Raw genomic sequence first — 12,730 nt, forward strand, 5'->3', positions numbered from 1 at the left:
GAATGTGTGTATATTCTATTTATACATTTGCGTGCTTCTAGTAAACACAGAAGCTGGCGAACGGCGGTCTTTCGAATCAGCTCTGACCGCGACTCTGGAAGACTTGGAGTTAAGCTTTTCTCTGAGAAAAGAACAAAGAACGGCACTGAAGTCATTCTTAAAAAGGGAAGATGTGTTCAGAGTTTTGCCGACCGGATACGGCGAATGTTTAATCTGTCAACAAGCTCCGCTTCACCTTCGTTGCTCTGGTTGGTGTAGCGCTATCCTATCGCGTGCAGAGGGAGTTTGAAAGACAACCGTTTATCCGCCCCTCGGATTGAGCTGTCAATGGTGAGTTTCCAGACCAAACATCCTGATGTGGGTCTGGCTTGTCAGGCTAAGGCATTGTAATAGAAATCTGCATGATTGAGAGTTTCCTAAAAGCATAGGGGTTTGACTCCCATGTTCATACAGACTGTATACAGGCCTGTTTGAGTGGGGTATTTCGGGACTCACACCTCAAAGGCCCTGTTTACAGCTGGTATTAAGATGCGTCTTTGGTTGATCGGATCACAAGTGAACCTCTGTATTTTTCCGAGGTGTATATAAATGTGGTGAAATAAATACTTCACCACTACTTTAGTGCAGCAAGGATATTGCACAGCACCAAGATCGTCTCATCTGAGCTGAGCGGTCACTAGGTAAATAAATAACAGCTGTCAAATCTCTGTCTGTTACAGCTTGTCAATGTCAAAATATTTTAAGACGACCAATCAAATTAAAGTTAGTAGGCTTTGTGTTCACAAAAGCTTCTGAGCGTGGATTTGCAGCACCAGTCGCTTCAGTAAACTCAACTGAACATTTCATATTTGACAGCTGTTTTAGTATAGAAATGTTAAACAACTGGCAAAAATAATCAGGAAAACTAATATAATAAAATAAAATATTAAAAAAGGCTTATAATCTATGTCAATTATTAAGTCGATTTAATCAGATTAGGCATAAAATAATGAATGTGTACATATTGTGAATTAATTTAAACTTATTTACCTAGTGTTTGTAGCATTTGGTAAATTAACTTAAGACAATGCTTCTTTTTTTTTTTTAAACATTTAGGCTAAATATAAGTTGACCCTTGCAGTATACGTCTTTACACAGACGCAAATCAAAAGGCTATCAGTCAGAGCTCAGCTTTAGGAAGGGAAGAGACAGGGCAAGATAAGGAGATGAAATGAGGAGAGAACAGGTATCACAAATAATCTACTGCCCAACATGGTTTTGGAAGCTATTTATGTATCTTTTTTTTTTTTTTTTTTTGGCCTTGAAATGCCTTAAACTGCACACATTTATATCAGAGAAATAAAAAAATTCTCTGGGGAGCGCTCATTTTAAAACCCTGCCTATGGCCCTGGTTCGAACAGCCATAAAAGATGCCTACTCTCTGCCTACTGAACTAACGCATAAACATTATGGGAAGCGCTAGCCAGACGGGATTTAAACCGTGTCTGCTCAAGATCCAAGTTTAGTTTGAAGATGAAAAACGTCCCAAGCACTATGTTTTCCCACCATTCCTGATTTCTAACACTCACAGCGTTTGGTGTAATCATGAGGCTGTCCGATCAGAAAGGAAAGCTAATGCTCTCTGAATATTTTCATGTCATCGTTGGTCATGATCATATGTAAATTGCTTATTTTGTCCATTAGATCAAAAGATCTGAAAAAGCCCATACATTTATCCCCCACACCCTACCCTTGAACAAATCCGGACAAAAGTGGTTGAAAGTGGACAAAAGAGATAAAACAGGTGTAAACGGTAATGTGTCTCACTCGTCAACTAGTGGTCCGATCAATTAAAACGCATCTTAGTTCACCCAAAAAAGAAAATTCTGTCAATGTCATTTGACACCCGTAAGACCTCCGTTCATCTTCAGAACACAAATGAAGATATTTTTTTGGAAATCCGGTGGCTCAGAACGGCCTTCATTGACACCAATGTCATTTCCTCTCTCAAGACCCATAAAGGCACTAAAGACGTCGTTACAAAGCCCATCTCACTACAGTGGCTCTACAATCATTTTATGAAGCGGCGAGAATAGTTCTTGTGCGTAAAAAAACTAAATAACGACTTATATAATATATTGATTGCCGATTTCAAAACAAAGATTTGAACCGTTATGAATCAGTGTATCGATTCATGATTCGGATCGCCAAAGTCACGTGATTTCAGCAGTTTGGCGGTTTGACACACGATCCGAATGTGAACCGATACGCTGATTCACAACGGTTCAAAGCTTTGTTTTGGAATCGGCCATATGTTAGTCTTTTTTTCTTTTTCTTTTTCTTTTTTTTTGTGGACAAAAACTATCTTGTTGCTTCATAATATGACTGTTGAGCCACTGTAGTGAGATGGGCTTTGTAACGACGTCTTTAGTGCCTTTATGGGTCTTGAGAGAGGAAATGACATTGGTGTCAATGAAGGCCTTTCTGAGCCACCGGATTTCAACAAAAATATCTTCATTTGTGTTCCGAAGATGAACGGAGGACTTACAGTGATGAACCGTGTTTCTTTAAAGGGTCAGTTCACCCAAAAATTAAATTTCTTTCATTAATGACCCACCTTGATGTCGTATCACACCCGTAAGACCTCCGTTCATCCTTGGAACACAGTTTAAGATATTTTAGATTTAGTCGGAGGCCTTTCTGTCCTTTGAATGTAAGTGTATGCCCACTTGCTGTCCACGTCCACAAGGTAATGAAAACATCATCACAGTAGTCCATATGTGACATCAGTTGGTTAGTTGGACTCCTTTGAAGCGTCAACAATACAATTTGGTCCAAAAATAACAAAAAATATGACATTATTCAGCATTGTCTTCTCGTCCATGCTTGTTTTAAAACCTCAAAAAAAGAATCAAACGGTCGCGAATCAGCAGATTGATTCGTGATTCATATCGCCAATGTCACGTGATTTTAGCAGTTTGACACACGGATCCGAATCTTGAATCATGACCGTTTGATTCTTTATTTGAGGAACACGGAAGAGAAGACAATTGTTGATGCAAAGTCCTTAACTTTACTTGTACTAATAGTGGCTGAAAAAGATGGGTTCTTCTTACTCGTCAAAAAGTCAGTCAAAATCCGTAAACCAGTGGGAGTTTAATAATCAAACACAAAAAATGCAAAAATGTACAAATCCTATTGTTTCCTGTATCCTATGACACTTGTCAAACCTTATCTTGTATTACCTTAAACGTTTAAACACAAGATTTATCCATAATTGACAAGATCGACGAGACGGTAAGAAAACTGTTTCTCCCTTCTTTCTTCCTAAACTCAATCTTCTGCCCACGCGAAGTGGGCGTAAACCATTAAAGAAACAGAACAAAATTATACATTATAAACATAGGAAATAATATTGAAATATATAAACCACAGGAAATATCAGAATTGCTTCTCAAAGAACGTTACATAATACTTTCAGTTATTAATGGCAAAAAATCTGCAATAATAATATAAACTTTATCGCTATGTTAAATTGGCTCTTACATACCAGCCCCTAATTGTCTTTGTGTTCAACAAAACAATTACCAATCTATTTACTAAAGAGCCAAGTAAATTAAAGATGCAAAAATATTCTTCACTAAATTGGAGTAAAAATTTCCAATAAGACCTGATTTAACGCATCGGACTCATACCAGATACTACATACAGGATTATGTGTACGTGATTATAAATCTGCCTCTAAAAGTAAACAAAGCTTAGTAACAGGCCGTAAAAGAGTGCTCGTGTTGGTTTTCACTTGGGCTTGCCGCACAAGACCCTTGTTGTCTGTGAATGTTTGTAGCACACGTCCCATAACCCAAGAGTTTCGTGGTGCAGAATTGTCTGCAATCAATACAATGTCCCCAGGCTTGAGATTTTTCTTTAGGCTTTGCCACTTTTGTCTTTCTTGCAGGTCTGGTAAGTACTCTTTGATCCAGCGCTTCCAGAATAGGTCAGCCATATACTGAACTTGGCGCCACCTACGTTTGGAATACAGGTCTTTTTCGTCAAATACCCCAGGAGGCATGGACGGCTTTACTTTGAGCAGCAGCAAATGATTTGGAGTGAGGGCCTCTAAGTCATTTGGGTCATTGGAGACCTTAGTGATGGGACGACTATTGATTATTGCCTCCACCTCACATAAGAGCGTTTGAAGACTTTCTTCATCGAGAGACTGCTGTTTTACAGTGGAGTTCAGAATTTTTCTGACAGTCCGTATTTGTCGTTCCCAAACTCCTCCATGGTGGGATGCAGTTGGGGGGTTGAAAATCCACTGTACACCTTTTGCAAGCAATGTGGTTTGAATCCTGTCATTATTCAAACTTTGTATGGCTGTTCGCAACTCCCTTTCTGCCCCAATGAAATTTGTTCCATTGTCAGACCTGATTGTTTGAACCTGACCCCTTCTAGAAATAAATCTTCTTAGTGCATGAATGCACGAGTCCGTATCCAAAGAGCTAGCAATCTCAACGTGAACAGCTCTTAAGGTCAGGCAAGTAAAGATTACCCCATATCTTTTAATCAATGTCCTTCCTCTTTTGATTTCAAATGGGCCAAAATAATCAATGCCCACATTTGTGAATGGGGGTTCATCTGGCAAAAGTCTGTCACGGGGAAGATCAGCCATGAATTGTGTGCTTGTAATGCCGTGCTGACGTTTACAAAGTGTGCATTGAGACAGAATTTTTCTGATGGCTGTTTGCGATTTTGGAATCCAATATTTTTCTCGCAACTTTGACAACATGTAATTACGGCCGCTATGACCTACATCTACATGAATTGATCTTAAAATCAGATGTGCAACATGATGGTCCTTTGCTAAGATAGCAGGATGCTTCGACTCCTCAGGCATAGCTGATCTGCTTAGTCTGCCACCTACTCTTAGGATTTTATCTTGCAAAACTGGTGACAACCTGTAAAGAGGGCTACTGCGTTTCACATTTTTACCTTGCTGAAGGGTTTTTATTTCCCCGGGAAACATGATTGTTTAGCTGTAGCGAATGATCTCTTTCTCAGCTTTTTCAACATCACTTACAGTCAATGTAACACCTGACAGTGAAGCTTTGAAGGTTTCCATTTCCATTTCAAGATCAGAATTCACTCTTAGACTGTGGGACAGCTCTTTTCTTTTTTCTACCAGTGCCTTCAGAATGGTTTTTAATTTAAGGAACCATGCAATGGCTCTTCTTAACCTGTACCACTCTGAGTAGTGTGAAAAGAACTGAGAAGTATAGTCATAATTATCTGCACACACTGCATTGACAGAGACTTCCTTAACTTCCACATCATTGCCAGTTATCTTAAGAGTGTGATTTGGCATTTTTGGCCATTCCGATTCTGGCTTAGTCAGAAAGGATGGACCTGTGAGCCATGAATTTGCTTTAAGGAAAGCATCTACAGTGAGTCCTCTTGAGGCAATGTCGGCTGGGTTGTCAGAAGATTTCACATACCTCCATTGCGACACCTTTGAGAGCTCCCTGATGGCAGTTACCCTGTTGGCCACAAAAGTACGGAACCGTGTGCTTTCATTGTTGAGATACTTCAGGACTGAAGTACTATCTGTCCAAAATACAGACTCCTGAAGAATCAAGTCCAATTCAGATATCAGCATATTGTCCATTCTAGAAGCCATTGTAGCTGCTGTGAGCTCAAGACGTGGCACAGTAACTGACTTTACTGGAGCAACCCTTGCTTTACCCATTACAAAGGCACAATGTTGATCACCTCTGCAGTTCTCCATGAGCAAGTAAGACACCGTGCCATAACCCAGTTCACTGGCGTCTGCAAAATGGTGCAGCTGTGCTGAGGTGACTTCTCCAAAGTCAAGTAGCTTCATGCATCTCTCAACCTGAAAGTCATTTAAGTTCTGAAGACTAGCCAACCACAGGTTCCACTGATGTCTGAGCGGTTCTGGAATACTGTCATCCCATTCATGTTTTGTTCTACAAAGCTCTTGCAGTATTTGTTTTGCAGGAAGAATGACTGGAGAAAGTATTCCAAGGGGATCATAAATTGAGCTGACCATGGACAAGATTCCTCTCCTTGTAAGAGGCTTTTCCTGTAGAGTTACTTTGAACTGCAAAGTGTCTGTCTCTACACACCACTGAACCCCTAGGGCTCTTTCCAATGGTAACTTTTCTTTCTCCAGATCCAAGTCTTTCACTGTCTTTGCTTTGCTCTCTTCACTTATGGATGCAAGAACAGTCCGACTGTTGGACATCCACTTGGTCAAGTTAAATCCTCCTGATGCACACACCTCCCTTAATTCATGCAATAGAGCAATACCCTGCTGTTCCGTAGCCACAGACGTCAAACAGTCATCCACATAGAAATTTCTAAGGACTGTCTGAGTTACCTCATATCTGTGATGTGCACTATTGTCTTTTGCACACCTTTGCAGAGCGTAGATTGCACAACTTGGGGAGGATGTAGCACCAAATAAGTGCACAGTCATTCTGTATTCCTCCATTTCCTGCGCAGTGTCTCCTTTTGGCCACCAAAGGAATCTTAACAGGTCTTTGTCTTTATCAGGAACTCTGACCTGATGAAACATTCCTTCTACATCTGTTGCGAGGGCAATCGGCTCATGTCTGAACCTTGTCAGCACACCAATGAGAGAACTATTTAAGTTGGGTCCTTGTAACAGTTGAGAGTTAAGTGATTTTCCTTGGTAGGTTGCTGCGCAGTCAAACACCACTCGAAGTTTGTGTTTCTGCGGGTGATACACCCCGTGGTGTGGAATGTACCAGATTCTGCCAGAGTTTCCTTCAGTTTCACATGCAGGGATTTTTTCAGCATGACCTTTGACTAACATGTCATCCATGAAACTACAGTAGTCATTGTGGAAAGCTGAACTTCTTTTGAATTTCCTTTTCAGAAATTAAGCCCGCAGAGATGCAACAACATAGTTGTTTGGAAACACTACATCATTTTTTCTCAAAGGAAGGCCAATGCAGTAATGTCCATCAACAAGCTCTACTGACTGTGATACAGACTCCATAAACTGTCTATCCTCTATAGACATTTCCAAATTTTCAGCTTGCTTACATTCAGGAAAATCATAACTCATTTGCTGTTGAATTAGGTTCTCCAAGCTTACCACTGAAATCCTGTTTGCCATCACCTGTGGCCATCCTGTGCTTCTGTCAGTTTGGATGTTCTCTCTTTCCAAAGGTCCATTTACAATCCAGCCCAGGATGGTCTTGACAGCATAAGGCCCATTTCCTCTGCTGTTGATAACTTTCCATGGCTCAAGAATCTTGGGTACATTTGTTCCTATTAGTAAGCCAATACCTGAATTGATCTGAGGAAGATGCACCTCTTCAAGGTACTTCCATTTCTTAACATCCTTCTGTTGCGGAATGTTTTCTCTTTTAACTGGAATCTCTTTTTGTGAGAACACCTGAGGGAGACCCACAAAACTGTTTTCATTCGGTCCACTTACTTCCAGTTCGGTGAAAACGTGTGTACTAACAGACCTTTCCTGTCCCATAGTACGCAGCAGGATGTTTGTTTTCCTACCAGTTAGCTTTAACTCCTTCATTAGTTGTTCTGTGCAAAATGTTGCAGAACTTCCTGGGTCCAAGAAGGCGTAGGTCGTAACCTCATGATTGCTTTTTTGGGATTTAACTCTGACTGGTACAATGGCCAAAGAGCACACAAACCCACCAGCCCCCGTACAGCCGCAAGTTTCGCTGGTTGTGGTACATGATTCAGTGACAGTTGTGGAACTGTCTCCATTTTGTGATCCTGGAAGCGCTGGCTTTTCCGGAGGATGAAGAATGGTTGGATGCTTTAGTGAGCATTTTTGACAAACAAGTCTTTGCACACAACCTTTACTCATGTGACCTGGTAATAAGCAACCATAGCACAAGCCCTTAGCTTTCAGAAAGTCCAGCTTTTCCTTGTGTGGCTTGTGCTTCAAAGCGTTGCAAACGTCCAATCCATGCTCTTTATTACAGTATAAGCAGTGAGTTCCATGCCTTGCCTTTGCTCCTTCTTTTACCATTATTCTTTGTTTATTGAGCTCTGGAACAGGTGTCACACTTGTGGCAAATGTTGTTTTCCTTTCTTTCACTTTTAAGTTACTTGATTTGTTTGGTTTAAATCTGAGATTGTCTTTACCCATTTTGTTATCCTGGATATTGCCAAACAGTGGATGTGAAACAATTCTTGCCTGTTTGTCTACAAAACTAACCAAGTCGGAGAATCTTGCTCTCAAGCCAGTCCTTTCCTGAAGCTCACAGGCAACTACTCTCCACTTTTCTCTCAGTTTAAAAGGAAGCTTGGTAACAATAGCACGCATGTTGCTTGGACTGTCCATCTCCTCAACATATTCCACACTGTCAACAGTATTGCGACAACCAGTAAGGAAAAGAGCAAAATCTGTTAAGGCTTTGTTATCCTCAGGCTTTAAATCTGGCCAGTTCAGTGCTTTTTCTGTATAGGCAGTGGCAATTGTGTACTCATTGCCAAAATGTTGGTAGAGTAGTCTCTTAGCCTCATTGTAGCCCTTTTCAGAAAGCATTTGTTGACAGCTGCGTACCAGCACCTTTGGTTGCCCTGTGGTGAACTGCTCTAAGAAGTACAATCTGTCTCTGTTATTTGTGGTCTTATTCTCTACTCCATGCTCAAATGCTCGAATGAAGAATGTGAATTCTAGCGGGTCTCCACTAAATACTGGAATGTCCATTGGAGGGAGAGTAGATAAAGACTGCTGTTTTATGAAAATCTCAGCAATGTCATTTTGACGTTGCATGATGTTGAACAAGCTCCCTGTTTCAACATGTGAAGGAATGCTCACATCTGTTCTTGGTGGCTGTAATTTAGCAAAATCCTGTTGCACATCGCTGACTCTTGGTACGTCATCAGTATCAGGTGCTAACTCACGGAAAAATGTTTTTGGCCTTACTGCTTTGTCAGATGTAGCTTTAAGATTCTCTTTAGTTGTGGCTGCTCTTGCTGCACTACCAGATGCATCAGAAATGCTACGCGATGGTTCATACATTGAAAAAACCTTCAGTTTGGCTTCAGCCGCAGCAATAGCAGTTTGGAGCTCTAAATTTTCCTTTTTTGCTTTGAGCTCAGCTTCTTCCCTCTCAAGATCTTGTTTCTGCTTCAAAGTATTAGCACGTGCCAACAGTTCTGCCCTTTCAGCTTCAATTTTCAGCCTAGAAGAAGCTGTAGATGAAACCCCTGAGGCCACCTGACTACCAGATTTTTTTTGAAAGAGAGGCAGTCGTGAAGAAGAAATAACCATTGAGGCACTGTCAGTACTTTCGACCTCTGCATCACATTGCTCTGCCTCTTTAGATTGGAGATTTACTCTTTCAATCCAATCTTTGACCTTGTCTACAAAGTGCTTAAATGCTTGAGACTTGGGTTCAAACCAATGTATCTGATCTAAATATGCCTCATCAACAGACATAAGTTCTCTGGTTTCATTATTAATGTCTTGAAATGCAATAAAGGACTGTGCAAACTCACCATTTATGCATTCATTTACAGTGTCAACATTACCAGAGTCCTCAAGCAAAGTTTCAATTTCTCTCATTTGCCTTGTTAAATGTCCCAGTTTGGCTCTTCTACTTCCCATCAACTGGTTAAGCCGTTCCTCTTGTGCTTTAACAGTCATCTTCGGCACTCGTTTAGAGGTCGCGTTCAATTCCTCTGTTTCCATAGTAATCAATGTTCGTGTTCAAAGCGCGCATTGTATTCATCACGAAAGCAGATGAGATCGCCCTCTTGCGACATTGTTTGACGGAGCGCACATGGGGAGTCCATGACGCAGCACAATTCAACCATATCCAAAGTCCAATAATATCCCTAAACGTCCAAACTATTGCCAAAGTTCACCAAAGTCCGATCAGCCAAATCCGTTGTGTGTGTAATCCCAAATGCCATCGGAGAATCTCAGCCGCGATGGTGCATTAAATCCAAGTATAGTCCGATGATGGTCTCTGATGATGCGCGAATCACTCGACAATCCTCTTGTTAAAAACAAAAATATTGCTCATCCAATTCGGACGAAAAGAGAAGTTTTCTTACTTATATGTTGATGCAAAGTCCTTAACTTTACTTGTACTAATAATGGCTGAAAAAGATGGGTTCTTCTTACTCGTCAAAAAGTCAGTCAAAATCCGTAAACCAGTGGGAGTTTAATAATCAAACACAAAAAATGCAAAAATGTACAAATCCTATTGTTTCCTGTATCCTATGACACTTGTCAAACCTTATCTTGTATTACCTTAAACGTTTAAACACAAGATTTATCCATAATTGACAAGATCGACGAGACGGTAAGAAAACTGTTTCTCCCTTCTTTCTTCCTAAACTCAATCTTCTGCCCACGCGAAGTGGGCGTAAACCATTAAAGAAACAGAACAAAATTATACATTATAAACATAGGAAATAATATTGAAATATATAAACCACAGGAAATATCAGAATTGCTTCTCAAAGAACGTTACATAATACTTTCAGTTATTAATGGCAAAAAATCTGCAATAATAATATAAACTTTATTGCTATGTTAAATTGGCTCTTACAACAATGCTGAATAAAGTCGTATTTTTGTTATTTTTGGACCAAAATGTATTGTTGACGCTTCAAAAGAGTCTAACTAACCAACTGATGTCACATATGGACTACTCTGATTATGTTTTCATTACCTTCTGGATGTGGACAGCAAGTGGGCATACACTTACATTCAAAGGACAGAAAGGCCTCGGACTAAATCTAAAATATCTTAAACTATGTTCCGAGGATGAACGGAGGTCTTACGGGTGTGGAACGACATTAGGGTGAGACATTAATGAAAGAAATTTCCTTTTTCGGTGAACTAACCCTTTAATACCAGGGTTAAAGAAGACAGTGAGGGGGTCTGTTTGAGCTATAAACAATTGACCAGTTTGCCCACAAAATTTTGCTAATGTGATGCTTTTAGAAGTATAACTGAGTTACTCTTAGAGTGTGAATGTTATTTAATCCGGGATAGAAGAGTATTTTCTTGTTGTATGTAAAGGCATTGACTGAATAGGACATCATAGAAACAGACTCTGGGTGGGCTGAGAGGGTAATAGGGGGAAAAAGGTGAAGTGAGACACTTGTAATATCCTACCACAGATGGCCAATTCTCACACACTCACTTGAGGGGGTCACCAATAACCCTGCCGCTCTCCCCACCCCCTCATTCCCACCTCCATGCAAATCAATCCGCTACGGTTCAGCTTCAACAAGACCAAGTTCACCATGACATGCACCAGCACTTCAAAGAGATCCATGCCTGCTAACCTCTCCCCCCCGGTCGATGGGTGTTGCTTTTCACCTCAGCTTATGTCCCACCTGGCCGGGGTGGGATTCTCTCTCCCTCCCTCCGCCTGATTTTGACTTTGATCCATAATCCAAACTCGGAAAAGCGCTCCTGTTCCCAGCGTTCCAGTCAAGAAAGAGTGCAGCGATCTCAGATGTGTGCCGTAACGCCATCCAGACATGCCCCGGTTACAACGTACAGCATCGAATGAGTTATGAAAATAAATCTGTGCTCCCACGCCGAGACGGCCACCAATAAAACAGGTTCCTGCGGTTAAGTGCTAACGCAGACGGGATGATCAGAAAAGATCTTGCTATTAGAACAAAAAGGAGTGAATGATGGATTGAATGGGAAAAGCACAATGAAAGACGGACATTATTAGCTATGGCTGTGCCTCTCTTGGGGGTTGAACCCGAAACTTAGATTTGAGGGGATAGTTTGAAATGTACATCAGATGCTAACAGACAAAATAGCTAGCCACATGAAATATGATCAGATCACTTTAGTGCAGCGGTTTTCAATCATCTTGATGTCAGAGACCCCTAAATATGATAATCCCCTTGCAAGAGCACCTCCCTAAAATATCAAATCAGCTGTATTCATGTATTCTATATAGAGCAGCTCTACATAGTCATGACACTTTTGCACCATGTGAAAGATAGAAAACAAAACATGTTTTTGTTCAGCTTTAATATTGCCATTAGCTGTTTCATTCCCACCTTAATGAGCATTTTGGGATATTGCATAAAAAATGTTGGATGGAAATGACAAGATGCGCACAAATTGAGGCAGATAATTTTTTTATCTGATAAAAGACATGCACAGGAACTACAATGGAAACACATTACCGAATGAAATCCCTAGATTTCCCCCCCAAAAAAACTCAGTTGACTTTCGCTCAACAGTGGGTGTGATTGGATAGGTGAAGTACCAGCGGACCAATCACATCGTCACATCTCAAATGTTGGTTTAATCATTCTGAATTGAAATGCCTGGACCAAAATCTGTCATCATGATTTGGTTTAATTCCCTCCCAGAAGCGTCTCCCATGACTGTTCACAAACACCAGCGTCCGAACACAAGAACACAAAGCGTTTATTGGCCTTTATCACAGTTCATGTGTCGTCGAATTTGGTGCCTTCTAGACTGAGAAGACAGAAAATTTATTTTTGTCTCATTGGGATGAAAGACTACAATTCCCAGAATTCTTCGCTGCCCTGTGAGGCCAAAGCCACCTACTGGATTACTGTGACTGAGTTAGAGAAGACACTACAATTAAAACTGAACGTGTGTGTTCAATATAAAGAGAGAGTCACCGCGCGAGTATCACAGCACTGAGCACTAACTGCAGGAGTCAGATAAATGAGCTCTCGTGATGAGAGCTGTGGTAATCGTGAC

The sequence above is a fragment of the Pseudorasbora parva genome, chromosome 1 (genome assembly GCF_024679245.1).
Source record: "Pseudorasbora parva isolate DD20220531a chromosome 1, ASM2467924v1, whole genome shotgun sequence".
Taxonomy (NCBI): Eukaryota; Metazoa; Chordata; class Actinopteri; order Cypriniformes; family Gobionidae; genus Pseudorasbora; species Pseudorasbora parva.